This window comes from Rhinatrema bivittatum, chromosome 6 (assembly GCF_901001135.1).
Source record: "Rhinatrema bivittatum chromosome 6, aRhiBiv1.1, whole genome shotgun sequence".
In the NCBI taxonomy this organism is placed as follows: Eukaryota; Metazoa; Chordata; class Amphibia; order Gymnophiona; family Rhinatrematidae; genus Rhinatrema; species Rhinatrema bivittatum.
Window position 1 is genome coordinate 369,764,295 of NC_042620.1, and position 19,352 is coordinate 369,783,646.

Below are 19,352 nucleotides of genomic sequence, written 5' to 3' on the forward strand. Positions count from 1 at the left end.
TTACGCCCGGGGGTGGACCGGGGGCGTGGCCGCGCCCTCCGTATCCGCCCCCAGGTCGTGTCCTGGCGCGCGGGGATTTACGCCTCCCTCTGGGAGGCGTAAATCCCCCGACAAAGGTAAGGGGGGGGTTAGACAGGGCCGGGCGGGTGGGGTAGGGAGGGGAAGGTGAGGGGAGGGCAAAAGAAAGTTCCCTCCAAGGCCGCTCCGATTTCGGAGCGGCCTTGGAGGGAATGGGGGTAGGCTGCGCGGCTCAGCGCGCGCCGGCTATACAAAATCGATAGCCTTGCGCGCGCCGATCCAGGGATTTTAGCGGATACGCGCGCCTCCACGCGTATCTACTAAAATCCCGCGTACTTTTGTTTGCGCCTGGAGCGCAAACAAAAGTACACGTACGCGCCGAGACTGAAAATCTACCCCTAAGTGAACTTAATAGCAGGTAATGGACTTCTCCTCCAAGAACTTATCCAATCCTTTTTTAAACACAGTTATACTAACTGCACTAACCACATCCTCTGGCAACAAATTCCAGAGTTTAATTGTGCGTTGAGTAAAAAAGAACTTTCTCTGATTAGTTTTAAATGTGCCCCATGCTAACTTCATGGAGTGCCCCCTAGTCTTTCTACTATCCGAAAGAGTAAATAACCGATTCACATCTACCCGTTCTAGACTTCTCATGATTTTAAACACCTCTATCATATCCCCCCTCAGTCGTCTCTTCTCCAAGCTGAAAAGTCCTAACCTCTTTAGTCTTTCCTCATAGGGGAGTTGTTCCATTCCCCTTATCATTTTGGTAGCCCTTCTCTGTACCTTCTCCATCGCAATTATATCTTTTTTGAGATGCGGCGACCAGAATTGTACACAGTATTCAAGGTTGAGTTCAAGTAGAGTTGCTTATCTGTAACATATGTTTTCCAAGGACAGCAGCATGTTAATTCTCATGAATCCCGCCGCCACCCCATGGGTTTCTTTCAGTTTGTTATTTTATTTTTCGCGAACTCTATATTTATAAGACTGGAGAGGGACCCCACTTGGATGCGTGGATAGTGGTATGCTGGGAATGCTCAGTGTGTCAGTCAAAGTTTCTTGAAACTTTGACAAAAGATTTCCGTGCCGGACTCCATCTGTTGATGTCACCCAAGTGTGAGACTAACATCCTGCTGTCCTTGGAGAACACCTGTTTCAGGTAAGCAGCACTGCTTTCTCCACCAAGTAATGCCCTACATGTGTCTGCTGGCCATTTTTTGAGCTTAGGTGGGCAGGAGAGAATTTAGAAGTGAGGTGCATCTCGAAAGTTGATGTAAACCTAAAAATATACCAATTAAATACTAAGGCATAAGAAGGCGTACAATATTATGAAATATTGACATGAGCTGCTACTATTGTGAGGCCAAAAGCCATATGCCTTCAGCTATCCAAAAGTTTCAGTATTTTACAATATACATCATGGATTCCCTTATCATAACTAAAATTCCTTTATGAAAAATTACACTAGTAAACACATTTCTGGGAACATTTTGTTTCCTCCAAAACCTTTGGTGAAACAAGAAGATTTTAACAAGTTGAACACAAATATGCATTTATTATATCTGTATCACATGCTGTTTGCCAGAAAAGTGTGATAAACATTAAGAATTGTTACGTGTCTGTAGCGGCATAAGCTATAATAGCAAAGTTGGCACCAGAAAACAAAACTAAAAATGTTTTGCCGCAGATTTTCGTTTGTAATCACTGTCCGATGCTTCGCGGATGAGAGTCCAAAAATAGTCACCCAGCATGGAGGGGTTCCACTTGCCTTGGTACAATTTCTCCATTTTGACAATATCTTGATGAAACCTTTCACCATGTTTGTCACTCACAGCGCCAAGTTTGTCTGGGAAGAAGTCCAAGTGGGAATGAAGAAAATGTATCTTCAATGACATGTTGCACTTCATCAATTTGTATGCCTGAAGCAGATTTTCAACCTATTCGACATAGTCTGCTGCCTTATAGTCACCTAGAAAGTTACAAACGACATTCTTGAAGGCTGTCCACGCAACACGTTCTGTACCTTGCAGAAGACCATCAAAGTGGCTGTCCTTCATCACAGCTCAGATTTGTGGGCCAACAAAAACACCTTCTTTTATCTTGGTGTCACTTATGCATGGAAACATTTGCCGCAAATAAATCAAAGACTTTGTTTGTTCATTGCCTTAATGAAGTTTTTCATCAGCCCAAGTTTGATGTGCAACGGTGGAAGAAATATCTTACTTGGATCCACCAATGGGTCGTGCGCAACATTCTTCTGCCCTGGAACCAACTTCTTGCGGAGAGGCCAGACTTTTCTGACGTAATACGAATCTCTTGCTCAACTGTCCTACTCACAAAGGAAGCAACAATACTTGGTGTAACCAAGCTGCAGACCTAGTAGAATTTCAACTACCTTGAGATCACCACCCAAATTCCAGTTGTACCTAGAGTACTCAATGTAGTTCAGCAGTAGCTGCATGTTATCATACATTTCTTTCATATGAACGACATGTCCGACAGGAATTGATAGGTAAATATTGCCATTGTGCAGCAAAACAGCCTTCAAACTTAAGATTGATGAATCAATAAACAGTCACCATTCTGTTGGGTTGTGGTCACATCTGAGAGCACAAAACAATCTATTGATGTCATAGCAAAAAGTCAGACTGTCTACTTGGTTGAAATATTTTGTCAAATCTTCATGAAGGCTGCGAAATACTGAAATTTTCATATCAGATGACAAAAGATTCCATCCTTACAGCCTTGACCCAAGCAGCTCCACCTGACTCTTCGATAAAGCCAAATCTCTGACCAGATCGTTCAGCTCTGACTGAGATATTAAATGAGGATCGCTAGATGTTGATGGCACAAAGTCAGGATCAGCTGCAGCTTCATCTGCGATGGCTCGCCATCATCACCTACCTCCTCATCCTCGTCATCAATTGTCCACACCTCTGGCGGTTTTGGAACAGGAGGGAAGACTGTCGTCATGTGGCATTGGTCTCATTGCCGATGCAAGGTTAGGGTACTCAATAAACTTCCTGTTCTTTGATGAGTATCCTGACACATTCGTCATGCAGAAGTAACAGTCAGTTATATGATCTTTCTGTTCCCTTCATATCATTGGGATGGGAAACAGCATGGATGGTCGCACACCTTTCAACCAAGCTCACAGACTACTGGTGCAAGATGCCCAACATATATGAGGAGCCCATGCTCTGTCCTGGTCACCAATTTTGCACCCGAAGTATAACTCGTATTCCTTCTTTATGAGTGCAGTCATACTCCTTTTCTGTGCTTTCAGAGTAAACTCACCACAGATGTAACAAAACGTGTCACGGCTATTACGACATTAGCACGACATTTCATAAAGTATATGAAATTAAATTCACAAACTTTAAACTCAACAGTTTTAGCGATACGATTTGCTCATTCACACAGATATTGCATAGGAGACTGTTGCATCCATCAGTCACAGACGGCTGCGACCGCTCTGCCTCACCTCTCTTCTACCCTTTTCCTCCTGCCTTGGAAGGATGGCTGCCTCCGCTGCTGTTTGCCGAAATCCTCGGCGTCCTCGAGCCAGCATGGGCATCCCCATCCGCCCAATGCTTCTTCATGAAGGTGTCCTAGGGCACGCAAGCGCACGCTGCCTACGTTTATGAATACGTCATGGTGGGAACCTCAGGGGTGGCCCAACCGCATACGTCAGTACCTCCGGGTATTTAAACCTCCGCTCCACTCCAATTCAATGAGTTAGCAAGGACTTCGGTTTTGCTAATCTGACCACTTCTTTTTTTTTTGTTTTAACATTTTTATTGATGCGGAAAAATGCACATTACAACATCAGAAATAAAGTATATATACCAGAAATCATGGCATCACAGTTTTTTCTTCCCTATGAACCCCCCTCCCTCCCGTCCCCCATATCTTCCCTGCCGGCTGACCACAGAACAGCAGATATTACTGGATACAAAATACAAAACTCATGTGATCACCACCAACATGCACAATGGTTACTCATCAGAACAGTGGTCCAAACAAAGCTGCAAAAGTGTATATGTGACATAAAGAAGATGACGTGTCGAAAGTGAGTAGGAGCCAGCACCCGATCCCCTGTAACATATGTCCCAGATCTCACAGCAACAAGGATAAGGATGTAATCATATCTCTAATATAATGTCCCGTATACAAAGAAATCCCTCTATGTTTGGGATAGAGTTGTCCAAGATGCTCTCCACTGCAGGTAAGGAGTCCAGATACCATAGAAAGCTTTTAACCGTTTATGCTTTTCTGCTGTAAGTTTATTCAAGGTGCATACCTGATCTGTTCTATGTTGCACCGCAGCCAAAGTCGCTCCAGAGTTATGCTTCCAAAGCCTCGCAATCTCCAGTCTGGTTGCTATACAGACTTGAGTACACAAACCCACCACCTCCATAGACTCCCCTTGTGCAAAATCGTTCAACAAAGCTCCTTCTATTGAAAGGCAAATAGGTTGTTCCATCATCTCAGACAACCATCCTTCCACTTTCTGCCATAAAGGTTTTATACAATCCCCAGCCCACCACATGTGTAAGAATGTTCCCGTCGTGGCGCAACCTCTCCAACAGCGCCCATCAGAGGAAGGAACCATTTTCCCCAGTCTTTCTGGCGTAACATACCATCTGTATAAAAGCTTATAACTGTTTTCCACTAGGAGCGAGGACACAGATGCCTTACCAACACTTAAAAAGATTCTATCCCAGTCATGCTCAGAGACAGCCTTGTTTAGATCAGCACTCCACGCCAAAGCATACCTAGGAGTAACCAGCAATCTGGTATTCAGCAATTGGTAAATTTTTGATAATAATCCCCTCATGCCATATGTAATAGAGCAAAACCCTTCAAATAAGGTTTTCCCTCTGGAGAGGTCCTCCAGGATTCCGCCAGTAGAACAAAAGTGTGCAATTTGTTTATACGCCAAGAATTCTGTAGTTGGCAAGCTCACTGTTTTCTGGAGAGAGTCAAAGGAGAGCAACTTATCGCCCCCCCCCCAGACATGCTCCAGTCGAGTGATGGATCGGGACTTCCAGGCGTGGAATGCTGACACCGGTATTCCCGGCTGAAAGTCTGTATTGTGGTATACAGTGGTAAGATAAAAATAATTCCTGGATCCCACTAGCTTTGACTTCCATTGAAGCCACATAGATAAGGTATGCCTTGTCGTGGGTAGTAGCCCCTGATTGTCTTTCCACGTATGTCTGGGCTGCCATGGCATGGCTGCTAGTTTCATCCCCGGTGCCCGATCTTGCTCAATAAGAACCCAATGCTTCCCAGCCCGCGCCCCGTGCCACTCAATAATGGGTCAAACCTGGCCCGCAACCAGATACCAGTGAAGATTAGGCACACTTAGTCCACCCTCTGTTTTGCTTTGATACAGAACGAGCCTACTGATTCGGGGCGGACGCCTCTTCCAAATGAAACTAAAGAGTCGCCTCTGCCATAACTTAATGGCAACATTGGGAATAGGAATGGGCAGGGACTGAAATAAGTATAACAATTTAGGCAAGATGTTCATTTTCACCGTGGCTATACGGCCCAACCAGGAAATAGGTAGTCTATGCCATTTATCTAAATCAAAGAAGATTTTTTTAAGAAGTGGCGGGTAATTGCTACCATAAAGATCCTTCGGGTGACTAGTGAGGTAGATGCCCAAATATTTAAGTTTTTGGGACGCCCAGCGGAAGGGATGTAAGGGCCGTAAAAAGGTCACTGTATCCGCCGTACACGTGACGTTCAATATCTCTGACTTCTCCCAGTTTACTTTGTAACCAGAAGCCTCACTAAAACATTTTATTTCCGTTTCAATTTCTAAGAGGGAAACATGTGGATTCCTAACTGTAAATATAATGTCGTCAGCAAAGAGACACAATTTAAACACCTGGCCCCCCGCTCTCAGACCATATATTCGCGGATTGTGCCTGATGTTAATGGCTAAAGGTTCTAAGAAAATGGCAAACAGGATGGGCGAGAGAGGACAACCTTGCCGTGTACCTCTCCCTACTTCAAAGCAATCAGAGTACCCCCCATTAATCTTAAGGCAGGCTTTTGGTCGCTCATACAGCTTGAGCAGCCATACGGACCAAATCCCATTTTCCGCAGTACCCCAAATAAGAATGGCCAATGAACCATATCGAACGCTTTTTCTGCGTCCATAGAGAGAAAAAGCGCTTCTTCTTTGCGTTCATGAGCGATCCACAACAGATCAACCAGCTTTCGAATGTTATTGCCAGCCATTCTCCCCTGAATAAAACCGGCTTGATCTTGGTGGATAAGAGTAGTAATATAATTACTCAAGCGACCTGCTAGTATTTTCGCCAATATCTTGAGATCCAAATTTATCAAGGAGATGGGGCGATATGATCCACATACTGTGGGATCGCGTCCCGGTTTGGGAAGTACTGTGATGCCTGCCATATTCGCCTGGGGCCCCAGGGAGGTACCTTGTCTAAGAGAATTATAGACCTTTTGTAGCTGAGCCACAATGAGAGGCCCAAATTGCTTATAAAATTTTGCCGTCAGGCCATCTGGCCCCGGCGACTTTCCCACCTTTAAATCGTTTATGCTATCTAAAATCTCAGCTACCGTGATTTCAGCATCCAGAGCAGATTGTGCCTCAGGTGTAAGACATGGTAACGACATACTCTCCAGATAATCATCCACGTTATGCTGTGAGATGCTTGTATTAGGTGCATATAATTGAGAATAGAATTCCAGAAATCGAGTACGAATGTCTGTGTTCTTAGTGAGCATGCGGTCCCTGTCTGCCTTAATCTTCGCAATGGTGTTCTGGAACTGCATATGTTTCAGCTTATTGGCTAACTGCTTCCCCGCCTTATTTCCGCCTTCAAAAAAGGCCTGCCTCGCCAGAAACATCTGGTGTGTGATGTATTTGGATTCCAACCTATTTAAATCTTCTCTAGCTTTGGTGAGTTGTAGCCACACCCTCCCGGACCCTTCGGCCTGGTGCCGTCGAGACAACAACTGGATACTGTCTCGTAACTCCTGGGCAGCTTTCGAATCTCGCTTTTTAACATACGTGCCTCTCGCAATTAACAGCCCCCGAAGATAGGCCTTAAAGGCATCCCAAACTATTGGGTCCGATACGTCCCCCCCTCCATTCTGCAAACACCGAAATTTCCTGGCCCTCCCAGGACCATGTAATCTGTTTACGCGCTGCAGCAGCAATCTTCTCTTTTTGGGAATAATTGTGGAAACATACTATGATGTCCCGTGGGGTATTTGCTCTGGGCGGGCGCAGTGCTCTGTGAGCCCTGTCCAGTTTTATTTCTTCAGCCCCTTGAGAAGTGGTCTGTCCATCTGATGATAAAAGGTGAGAGCAAAAGCGAATAATCTGCTGTTCACAATTATTGTTGGCAGCACTTTCTGTGAACCCGCGAAAACGGAGGTTCCCACGCCGAGCTCTATTTTCCAGGTCGGCCATCTTGGCCCGCATGGCCACGTTTTCGCCTTGCAGTTCAGTGCAGATTTCATGAAGCTGTTTAGTCGCTTCTGCATGCGCATCCAGTCTGCCTTCCTGGTCATCGACCCTCCGGCCCATAGCACTCATTTCTTCCCGAAAATCATCCATCATTTCTTTAATTTCTTTTTTATAGCTTTTCAAATCCTGGCGTATGCTACAGAACCAGTCCCGAAAGTCGGATCTAGTAGGCGCCTCGTCAGAGGTAACGTTAAATTCATCACCTGCTGCTTCTTCGCGCTCCGACAACGCCGCCATAACCGAGGTCTGCACCGGGGCCTCCGCCTCCGCTCCCCCCGCCTTCTGGTACGAAAAACACTGGAAATCCACAGATTTCCTCTTCGCTGCCATCACGATCGCTAGCCACCAGCAAACGCTCTCGATAGAAATCTTTAGTCCGTTGTTTGTCCCGCTTAGATTAGCCTTTGTAAGCTTTTGTCCGGGAAGGAAACAGGAGCTCGAGAGTTAAGCAGCCATTGCTTCGGCTGACGTCACTTCCTCCCAATCTGACCACTTCTAAGCTGCTCGCTTGGATTCCTCACTACCCTCCGGGGTATCTCGCTCCTATGGAAGCTCTGGGTACCCGTTCCTCGGGGGCCTCTCACTTCTACTCGCCCTCCAGGGTTAATCTGCCTAACCTTAAGGACACCCACTCCTCGGGGGTTCTGTCTGCTTTCTTTCAGGAACCCTCGACTCTCCTAGGTACTTGTTCCTCGAAGGCCTAATCTGGTCAGGGTATCCTGCATCTCGGACCTCGGGTCTCCTTCCTCTTCAACTACCAAAGGAAGTTATCAGCACTGCTACTCTGTGAGTATCACTACACTCCAGCTCTCCTCATTCCACCCTTGTTGTGTTCGTCGCTGCTCGACGCCCTCACTCCGCCCTTTTTACCTCTATGGCAACTCCCTCTGGGTCTGATGGATGGCTGGCTACCACGGCGTCTCCATCCCGTCTCCCTCCGGCGTCCCCAGACTGGCTCGATGCTGCAACTCCGCCATCTTGTTCTGATGCCTAGGGCGCGCGTCCCGACTCTTGTACCAGCAAGGGCACGAACCTCAGGGGTGTCCCCCTGAGATGACGTCATCTGCTTCCAATATTTAAAGGTCTTTCAAAACGCTAACAAATCGAGTTAGCAAGGATAAGGATAAGCATACGGCTACGTACTCGCTTCGGCTATCCAAGCTACTTTGCCTCCTCGGACTTACCAGAGGTACCCGCTCCTCGGGGGCCTCGCTCTTTTCTTTATTTTCAGATTACAGTTAGGAACCGGTACTCTCTCCTCGAGGGCCCATGTTCCTGGACACTGAAGATTCTCTACTGCCTGGAAGCTATCACTGCTACAAACAACTGTGAGTTACCATCACTCTCTCAGAGCTTTCCCTGGAACCAGGTACTCGCTCCTCGAGGGCCTAATCCTTTCCAGCTCCTGAGCTTACTTGAGACTTTATGTGAGTTTTGTCATCTAGTTCTATTCATGAACTCTGCCTACTCTGCCTACTCCCTTTCTACAGTTTCTCAACAGCTCAGCCATCCTGGGATCGTTGTTCCAGTACCTGAGGGACTACAGCCCTGCTGGGCATATCAGCTCACTACTGCCACCTCTGGTGGTTTCTACTAACCTGTTTAATAAAAGAACTAATGTGTGTCTGTCTCCATACTCCAGCCTAGCCGGTTGTCCCTCTCGGGGTATCTTCCCGAGAGCATGGTCATCTGCCTCCTGCCTTGCCTTCCTCTCTCCAGATTTATTGTCCAGCTTTGGATCTTGGCTTGGACCCTGGCTTCATCTTCATTTTGGATTCTCGGCTGACCTCAGACCTCCTTTTGACCTCACTGGATCGCTGCCTGCCCTGACCTCAGTTTGTCCTCGTTTCTGCTGCCCGAACTGACTTGTTTCTGCTGCCCGAACTGACTTGTCTTCTTCTCGCTGGCCTACTTCTGTGATGGATCCTTCACCACCCAGATGCCCACACCTAAGTCCAGCCGGCCCTGGCACCCAAGGGCTCAACCTGTGGAAAACATGGGCTGGTATTGGTGAAGCTCATGTTGGGCCTCTGTTCCAGCCAGCTCCACCTACCAATGGTAAGGACCTGCAAGGCTCCTCCCTGCGGTTAGCACTAACCTCGCCTTGGCCCAAGGGTCCACACTTGCAACTGCAGGAGAAATCTGAAGTCATTGGTTATTGATGCTTTTGTGCAGGAATCGCTGGAGGTCAAGCTGCTGTATGCCATTCCTGGTACATTTTGGGGGGCATGTTAGGCAGAATGGTTCAGAGGGTTGAGAATCACAAAGGAATGGTGCTTCTGGTGGCAGCAGATTGACCCAGGAGACCATGGTATGCAGATCTGCAAAGGCTCCTGGTAGACTCCCTCCTCTGGTTTCCGGCACAAAGGAATCTGTTGTGGCAGGGGGCCTGTTCTTCACAAAAATCCAGAGGAAACAGGTGCAAGTTGCTAGATTTAGGGAAGTAGAGAGAGAGCAGCCCCCTCCTACACCTCCTTTCTCCTCTCCCCCTCAAGCCCCCCAAAATGTACCAGGACACAGAAGAACAAGTTAGTCGCAAGGCGAAAGAGGAACTAAATTGGGTATATAAACTCCTGTATTTTAGTAGCAAGCTTATGCCAGCATTGATAGCACATGCATGGGTTGCCTCTGTTGGCATCCATTTGCAAATGATATAATAAAAATATTCCTTTCGCTGAATATATTATTCGTTCACTGTTTTATCTTTCCCAAAAGGGAAAAGTGTGTTTGTTTTACTTCCCACAGATTGGGGGCTCGTCGCGGGACTTGAGATCATCTTGACCACGGATACCTGGTTACTGAACATGGGAAGACTCGTCCCATTGAACCTTTCCCAATGGTCCTGTCTTCATCATCAGAGGTCTGTGGCAGGACTGATTGACCCAGTGACTGGTGAACTCAGCGAAAGAAGTAGCGCAGGCACGCCGGCAATAAGGAAAAACTGATCAGCATCTGGGTAAGCTTAATGGCTATTTAAGGGTTTACCTGTGATGGGTGGATTTGTGGAATCTGGAAGGTGTGCATGGTAAATGAGGGTGAATGAGATCCCACCCTTAAGGTGAAATTTAATGTGGATAAGTGCAAGGTAATGCATATAAGGAAAAATGTCCATGCAATAGTTAACCGATGTTATGTTCCATATTAGGAGCTACCACCCAGGAAAGAGATCTAGGCATCATAGTGGATAATACATTGAATTTGTAGGTTCAGTGTGCTGCGGCAGTCAAAAAAGCAAACAGAATGTTAGGAATTATTAGAAAAGGATAGGTGAATAAAACGGAAAATGTCATAATTCTTCTGTATCTCTCCATGGTGAGACCGCACCTTGAATACTGTGTACAATTCTGGTCGCCTCATCTCAAAAAAGATATAGTTGCGATGGAGAAGGTACAGAGAAGGGCGACCAAAATGATAAAGGGGATGGAACATCTCCCTTATGAGGAAAGACTAAAGAGGCTAGGACTGTTCAGCTTGGAGAAGAGATTGCTGAGGGGGGATGTGCTAGAGGTGTTTAAAATCATGAGAGGTCTAGATCGGGTAAATGTGAATCAGTTATTTACTCTTTCGGATAATAGAAGGACTAGGGGGCACTCCATGAAGCTGGCATATAGCACATTTAAAACTAATCAGAGAAAGTTCTTGTTCACTCAACGCACAATTAAACTCTGGAAATTTTGCCAGGGGATGTGGTTAGTGCAGTGGGTTTAAAAAAGGTTTGGATAAGCTCATGGAGGAGAAGTCCATTACCTGCTATTAATCAAGCTGACTTAGAAAATAACCACTGCTATTACTAGTATCAGTGGCATGGGATAAACTTAGTTTTTGGGTTCTTGCCAGGTTGTTATAGCCTGGATTGGCTACTGTTGGAAACAGGATGCTGGGCTTGATGGACCCTTGGTCTGACCCAGTATGGCATGTTCTTATCTTCTTATGTAGAGAGTTGCATTTGAACTGTTTTCGCAATGATTTTGCTCAAGAAAGTGAGATTAGAGATGGGGCAGTAGTTGTTCAGATCAGTTGGGTCCAGGTTGTGTTTTTTGAGAGTAGGTTGTATTATTGCTTTTTTGAAGCAGTTTGGGAGATGGGCTTCTGTGTGTGAAATATTTATTATGAACTGAATGCAGTACAGGAGATCAGGTTTGGCCTGCTTGAGGAGTCATGATGGATAAGGGCCTTCTAGGCAAGTAGTTGCTTTGATAGTGGAGAGTATGGAATCAGCATTTTTTTCCGTTGGATGAAGGTTGTGAGGGAGAGTGGCGGTAGCAGCTGTTGTTCTCATGTTGGGTTATCCATCAGTGTCTTATCTAATTCAGACCAGATGCATGTGATCTTTTCAGTAAAAAAAAATAAGGTCAGTCTGTTGCATTGGGCCTTGGGAGTGAAGTGGAGGTGGTGGGTAGTGGGCTTGGTGGGTTAGTGGAGGTGTAGTATTCAGAAACCTGTTTATGGTTTGGAATAGTTTGCTGGGTGAACTTTCTGCTTGGTTGATCAAGCAGGTGCAATGTTTCGGGGGGTTTTATTCGCCTTTGCCATGGTATTGCGATAATTGTCTGGTGTTGCCTCTACTTAATTTTGTTTGTGTGGGATTTTTGTCTTTCTCCATTTGTGTTCTAGTTTTCTACCTGTTCTTTTAGGGTCTCTGTAACCAGGATGTGGGATGGGGATTTTTGATGCAAATGGTTTTCCAGAGAGGAGTTTCATAAGAACATGTTGCGGTCTCCGCCGCTTCCCCCTTACTTGCTGTGTTCAGGGCTCACCTCCGATGCCGGGAACGCCGTTCCCGCGGCTCTGCTGGGTGTTTGGGGCAGCCGCCATTGCTGGGCCATCTCGCTTCGGTCCCGCGCGTTATGGACGCACGCTCACCGGAAGTCTGGCTCCGCCTGAGTTAACCACGCCACGCCCTAAGCCCGATTTAACCGGCGTTAATCAGCCTTCTCATTGCCTTGCAACGAGGGTCGCTACTGTTCGTAGTTCTTAGTTGCACTTCTGTTGTACTGCTTCCCGGTTGACCTCTGCTCGTTCCTGACTCTGCTTTTGCCTGCCGCCTGCCATTGACCACTGCTCGTTCCTGACTTTGCTTTTGCCTGCCGCCTGCCATTGACCACTGCTCGTTCCTGACTCCACTTCTGCCTGCCGCCTGCCACTGACCTCAGCGTGTACCCGACTCCGTCTCTGCCTGCAGCCCGCCATTGACTACAGCTGGTGCCCGACCCTGCTCTTGCCTGCCGCCAGTCTCCGACCCCGGCCTGCACTGAGGACTGCTACACAAGCATTGAGGTACCTAATGATTTAGAAGCCTGGGTCAGGCTCACAGACACGATAGCAGAACCCAGCTGTTTGCATCGTATGAAGGTACACTCAATTCCCATCCAAATATAGACTGCTTCCACTGGCTGCCAGTCTGACTGGAGTTGCCTCCTTTTACTCACTGCCAGGTCTGGGCCTCTACACGCTACTGGCTTCAGTGCTGCCTTCTGCAGGTCACACTCTACTGGACTACAGACTCAGTTCCTGTTACCTGGCTACCCGTTCCTTGCTGCTGGACTCTGTGAGTTACCTTTACTCAGGCCTTTCCCTAGAGACTGTTCGGTACTCCTAAGTCCCAAGGTGCTAGGACCCTACGGGCTCCTCCCGGGGGGTTCCTGGTTCCCGGGTGAAGATCTGTGCCTGTGGCTCCGCCTCCCGAGCTGCTCTACCTAGGGTGGTTCGGCTCAAGGGTCCACACCCGGACTGCAGCTTCCTAGGCTGCAACAGTTTGCAAGGCCATGGACTCAGTGGCGTCACTATCGACTGTGGCATTATCAGACAGGGCTCGGCGGATACACCTCTCTATGCAACAACAGGTACATGACGTAGACCTAGTCGTAGAATCCATGCAGGGGTTAATTGAGCGTCTGGGGATACCATCTACCCCCCACCGTCATACAGCGGAGATCGTGTCTGAGGAGGTGCTAGGCCGCCTGCAACAACAGCAACATTGTATTGATACTCTTGCTGCCACTGTGGATCAGCTGGTCTCTCGTCTAGAGGCTTCTACTCGCCAAGGGCCTTCAGTATCAGGCGCTGTACCCAATACTCAGTTGTCAGCTCCTAGCAGATATGCCGGAGACAGTAAGTCCTGTCGTGGGTTCCTGAACCAATGTCAAGTACGGTTCACTTTATTACCTAACCAGTTTCCCACAGAGGCGGCCAAGGTGGCATATATTTTTTCTCTACTGGATGGCAAGGCTCTGGAATGGGCGTCACCTTTGTGGGAATGCTCAGACCCTCTGCTACAGAATCTCCCGGAATTCCTCCTCCAGTTTCGCCTGGCGTTTGATGATCCTGCACGCCAGTCTACAGCAGCCTCTGAGCTCCTGCATCTCCGACAGGGCACACTCCCAGTAGCCGAGTACATCATCAACTTCCGGACCTTGGCCATGGAACTGGCTTGGCAGAATGATTGTTTAAAGGGGATTTTTCTTGAGGGTCTGGCTGGTCGAATTAAAGATGAACTGGCAGGGCGAGAGATTCCTGAGGAGTTGAATGACTTAATGGACATTGCAGGCAAGGTTGACCGCCGGCTCCAACAGCGTGATAGAGAGACTCGGTCTGGTAGCAGGAGTCAACCATGCCTACACGTCTCCTCCAGGTCTTCTCCGCAGAGGATGTCTCCTGCGACTAACTCTACGTCTGAACCCATGCAGTTGGGCAGGTCACCACTTACTCCGGAGGAGAGGAGCCGTCGGCGCTCCTTAGGCCTCTGCCTTTACTGCGGAGGTAAAGGACATTACCTGTCGTCCTGCACCGAGCGTCCGGGAAATGGCCGTGCCTAGGTTGTACTGAGGAGCTACACCTAGGCGCTACCGGATCTGCTCCTCTCTGCACTCTGCCTGTAACCCTCAAGTACCCCAGTGGGGAGATCCAGATTCGGGCCTTTGTCGACTCAGGGGCCGAGGGGAACTTTATTGTGGCAGAGCTGGTGAACCAATTGGGCTTGCCCACAGAGCGTAAGAATCCTCCCTTACGCATCTCCTCGATCCGAGGGACTTTGTTGCCTGGAATTATCTCCTGCTCTACGAGGCCCGTAACCCTGCAGAGGGGCCTATTTCACTCTGAGGAGATTTCCCTACTCGTCTTGGAAAGAGCCGTGCATCCATTAGTGTTGGGACTTCCCTGGCTCCGTCAACATTCCCCCGTCATTAGATGGGATGACTTCCAGCTGGTTAGTTGGGGTCCTGCCTGCTTTGACCAATGTTTGAAGCTTCCTCGTCCTCCCAACGCTCTGCATCTCTGTTCCTCACACCTCTTGCCAGAAGCTTATCAAGGGTTTCAAGATGTCTTCTCCAAGGAGATGGCGGAGATCCTCCCGGAACATAGACCCTTTGACTGTCCCATTGATCTGGTTCCTGGCACTACACCGCCCCGCGGCCGTGTATATCCTCTCTCTCTACCAGAGACCAAAGCGATGTCTCAATATATCTCTGAAAACTTAGCCAAAGGATTCATTCGTCCTTCCCGTTCCCCGGCTGGTGCGGGATTCTTTTTTGTGGGCAAAAAGGATGGTTCGCTACGACCATGTATTGACTACCGCGGTCTCAATGCTATTACTAAGCGAAACCGCTATCCATTGCCACTCATCCCAGAACTACTGGACCGTCTCCAAGGAGCCCGCATCTTTACCAAGTTGGACCTGAGAGGGGCTTATAACCTCGTACGTATTCGACCAGGAGATGAGTGGAAGACGGCGTTCAACACACATGATGGGCATTACGAGTATCTCGTGATGCCCTTTGGGCTTTGTAATGCCCCCGCCGTCTTCCAGCACCTCATGAACGAGGTTCTTCGAGAGATGCTCCACTCCCATGTCATCGTCTATTTAGATGACGTCCTTATATACTCTAAGGACTTAAACTCCCACGTCAACATGTCTGTCAGGTCCTTCAGCCTATACGCCAAACTCGAGAAGTGCGTGTTTGAAGCGGATTCTCTGCCCTTCCTGGGATATATTATATCTGCAACAGGTTTTCGCATGGACCCAGAAAAAGTAGCCGCCATCACGAAATGACCTCAACCCACGGGTCTCAAAGCCCTCCAGCGCTTCCTGGGCTTTGCGAACTTTTATAGACATTTTATTCCCTGTTACTCTCACCGTGTGGCTCCTCTCACAGCCTTGACTCGGAAAGGAGCAGATGTCAAGCATTGGCCAGAGGCGGCTATCGCTGCCTTCTTTGATCTCAAAAAGGCTTTCCTCTCGGATGTCTGTCTCCGACACCCGGACCCTGCGAGACCCTTCATCGTAGAGGTTGATGCTTCCAGCATCGCTGTGGGAGCCGTTCTCAGCCAGCACTCAGACTCTGGGCAACTCCTTCCTTGTTCCTACTACTCCCGGAAGTTCTCACCCGCGGAAATCAATTACTCCATTGGGGATAAGGAGTTGCTGGCAATAAAACTCGCCCTCGAGGAGTGGAGACAGTGGCTCGAGGGCTCATTGCATACAACCACCGTTTACACGGATCATAAGAACCTGGAATTTCTTACCCAGGCTCAACGACTGAACCCTCGCCAAGCCCGCTGGGCCTTGTTCTTCAGTCGATTTGACTTCATTGTACAATACCGTCCTGCTGCCAAGAACCTCCGGGCTGACGCCCTGTCTCGCACCTCTTGTGCCGAAGAAGAGGTGGATCCACCACAGTTCATATTGGATCCCTCTAAGATTCGGCTCTCTGCGCTGACTATCCTCTCGCAAGACCGTACTGTGCTCTCACGCCAGGACCGTTTGACGGCATTACAATGGGCCCATGACTCCTTGATTGGAGGACATGCCGGACGTGAAAGAACTTTAGAGCTGGTTAACCGGTACTACTGGTGGCCCAACATCCGGCGTGATGTTGCCTCGTATGTGGCCTCTTGCCCCACCTGCGCTCACCAGAAGCCCAACTCCGGTTCTCCCTATGGTCTCTTACACCCGCTTCCGGTTCCCACCGAACCATGGACCCATATAGCCACAGACTTTATCGTGGACCTGCCTCCCTCTCAAGGATATACGGTCGTATGGGTTACAGTTGATCGTTTTTCTAAGATGGTCCACCTGGTCCCCCTGCCTAAGCTCCCATCTGCACCCGAGTTGGCTCTCCTGTTCACGCAACATGTGTTCAGGCTCCACGGCCTTCCGCAATTAGTGGCCCGCTACTGGAGAGCTCTTTGCAAATGCTTCCAAGTTAAGCTCAGTTTCTCTACTGCATTCCATCCACAAAGCAATGGACAGACTGAAAGAATGAACCGGACTCTAAAGGCCTACCTCCGGGCCTTCATTAATGAGAGACAAGATAACTGGGCCGAGCTTCTACCCTGGGCCGAATTTGCCTATAACAACCAGGTCCATGCTGCCACGGGCAAATCTCCGTTCCATCTCGTGTATGGTAAACCGTTACAACCACCACTCCCGCTAGAGGCTCCCAGTGCCTCACCTGCTGCTCAAGTTACGGCCCAGCAACTCCAGGCTTTGTGGCACGCGACACGAAAGCAGATCCTTCGAGCCACTGCTAAGGCCAAACGGACGGCCGATCGTCATCGTCGGCCAGCACCTACATTCCAGCCAGGGGATAGAGTCTGGCTAAGCACGAGGAATTTGCACCTTCGCCTTCCTTCACGGAGGTTCGCTCCGAAGTTCTGCGGTCCATTTCAGGTGGCCGAACGAGTGGGACTGGTATCGTACTGGCTTCGGTTACCCTCTTCGTTCAGAGTACACAACATGTTTCATGCCTCATTACTCAAACCGGTAGTCCTCTCCAGGTATCATCATGCACCTCCGGATCCTGTTACCACCACCGTTGACGATGACCCAACGTACCAAGTGCGGGACGTCCTGGACATCCGATTTCATAATCGCCGATGGGAGTACTTACTGGCATGGGAGGGATGTGGTGACGAGGCTAACACCTGGGAGCCCAGCCGGAATATCTTAGATAAGGATCTTTTGCACCAGTTTCACCATGACCATCCAGAGAAACCCGGCCCTCTCAAGAGGGGCCATAAAGGGGGGGTACTGTTGCGGTCTCCGCCGCTTCCCCCTTACTTGCTGTGTTCAGGGCTCACCTCCGATGCCGGGAACGCCGCTCCCGCGGCTCTGCTGGGTGTTTGGGGCAGCCGCCATTGCTGGGCCATCTCGCTACGGTCCCGCGCGCGAGGACGCGCGTTATGCACGCACGCTCACCGGAAGTCTGGCTCCGCCTGAGTTAACCACGCCACGCCCTAAGCCCGATTTAACCGGCGTTCATCAGCCTTCTCATTGCCTTGCAACGAGGGTCGCTACTGTTCATAGTTCTTAGTTGCACTTCTGTTGTACTGCTTCCCGGTTGACCTCTGCTCGTTCCTGACTCTGCTTTTGCCTGCCGCCTGCCATTGACCACTGCTCGTTCCTGACTCCGCTTCTGCCTGCCGCCTGCCACTGACCTCAGTGTGTACCCGACTCCGTCTCTGCCTGCAGCCCGCCATTGACTACAGCTGGTGCCCGACCCTGATCTTGCCTGCCGCCAGTCTCCGACCCCGGCCTGCACTGAGGACTGCTACACAAGCATTGAGGTACCTAATGATTTAGAAGCCTGGGTCAGGCTCACAGACACGATAGCAGAACCCAGCTGTTTGCATCGTATGAAGGTACACTCAATTCCCATTCAAATATAGACTGCTTCCACTGGCTGCCAGTCTGACTGGAGTTGCCTCCTTTTACTCACTGCCAGGTCTGGGCCTCTACACGCTACTGGCTTCGGTGCTGCCTTCTGCAGGTCACACTCTACTGGACTACAGACTCAGTTCCTGTTACCTGGCTACCCGCTCCTTGCTGCTGGACTCTGTGAGTTACCTTTACCCAGGCCTTTCCCTAGAGACTGTTCGGTACTCCTAAGTCCCAAGGTGCTAGGACCCTACGGGCTCCTCCTGGGGGGTTCCTGGTTCCCGGGTGAAGATCTGTGCCTGTGGCTCTGCCTCCCGAGCTGCTCTACCTAGGGTGGTTCGGCTCAAGGGTCCACACCCGGACTGCAGCTTCCTAGGCTACAACAGAACATAAGAAATTGCCATGCTGGGTCAGATCAAGGGTCCATCAAGCCCAGCATCCTGTTTCCAACAGAGGCCAAACCAGGCCACAAGAACCTGGCAATTACCCAAACACTAAGAAGATCCCATGCTACTGATGCAATTAATAGCAGTGGCTATTCCCTAAGTAAACTTGATTAATAGCAGTTAATGGACTTCTCCTCCAAGAACTTATCCAAACCTTTTTTGAACCCAGATACACTAACTGCACTAACCACATCCTCTGGCAACAAATTCCAGAGCTTCACTGAGTGAAAAAGAATTTTCTCCGATTAGTCTTAAATGTGCTACTTGCTAACTTCATGGAATGCTCCCTAGTCCTTCTATTATTCGAAAGTGTAAATAACCGATTCACATCTACTCATTCAAGACCTCTCATTATCCTAAAGACCTCTATCATACCCCCCCTCAGCTGTCTCTTCTCCAAGCTGAACTGTTATATTAGGGAACGCTAGAAAAGCGATCCTAACTTGAGAGGAATGTGTGTCCTTGGGCCTCAGCATGACTCCAGACGAATCCAAGACACCACCGAGGGTTGGCAAGGTATGTCCCAGCATGGGTGAAGACAAAGTCTGACCCTCTGCCAGATCTGCATGCTTCTGGAAGTCCAACGCAATGTTGGTTATTGAACAGTCCTCCGACCGTTCCCAGCCCTTTCGGACCTGCCACTGGGTATCGGCAAGAAGCAGCAGGCCGGACTGAGGATGAGGGCAGACGGAGGCCTTGTGACACA

The 19,352-nt window shown here is 49.1% G+C and overlaps 1 long non-coding RNA gene across 1 annotated transcript in view; it reads left to right on the forward strand.

Annotated features, from left to right (window-relative positions):
- The window catches only part of LOC115094629, a 44,756-nt gene that overhangs the window by 16,739 nt on the left and 8,665 nt on the right, over window positions 1-19,352 (forward strand). The window contains exon 2 of the long non-coding RNA XR_003857600.1: window positions 10,292-10,502. This is a non-coding gene — a long non-coding RNA (uncharacterized LOC115094629). The remainder of the gene's footprint in view (window positions 1-10,291; window positions 10,503-19,352) is intronic.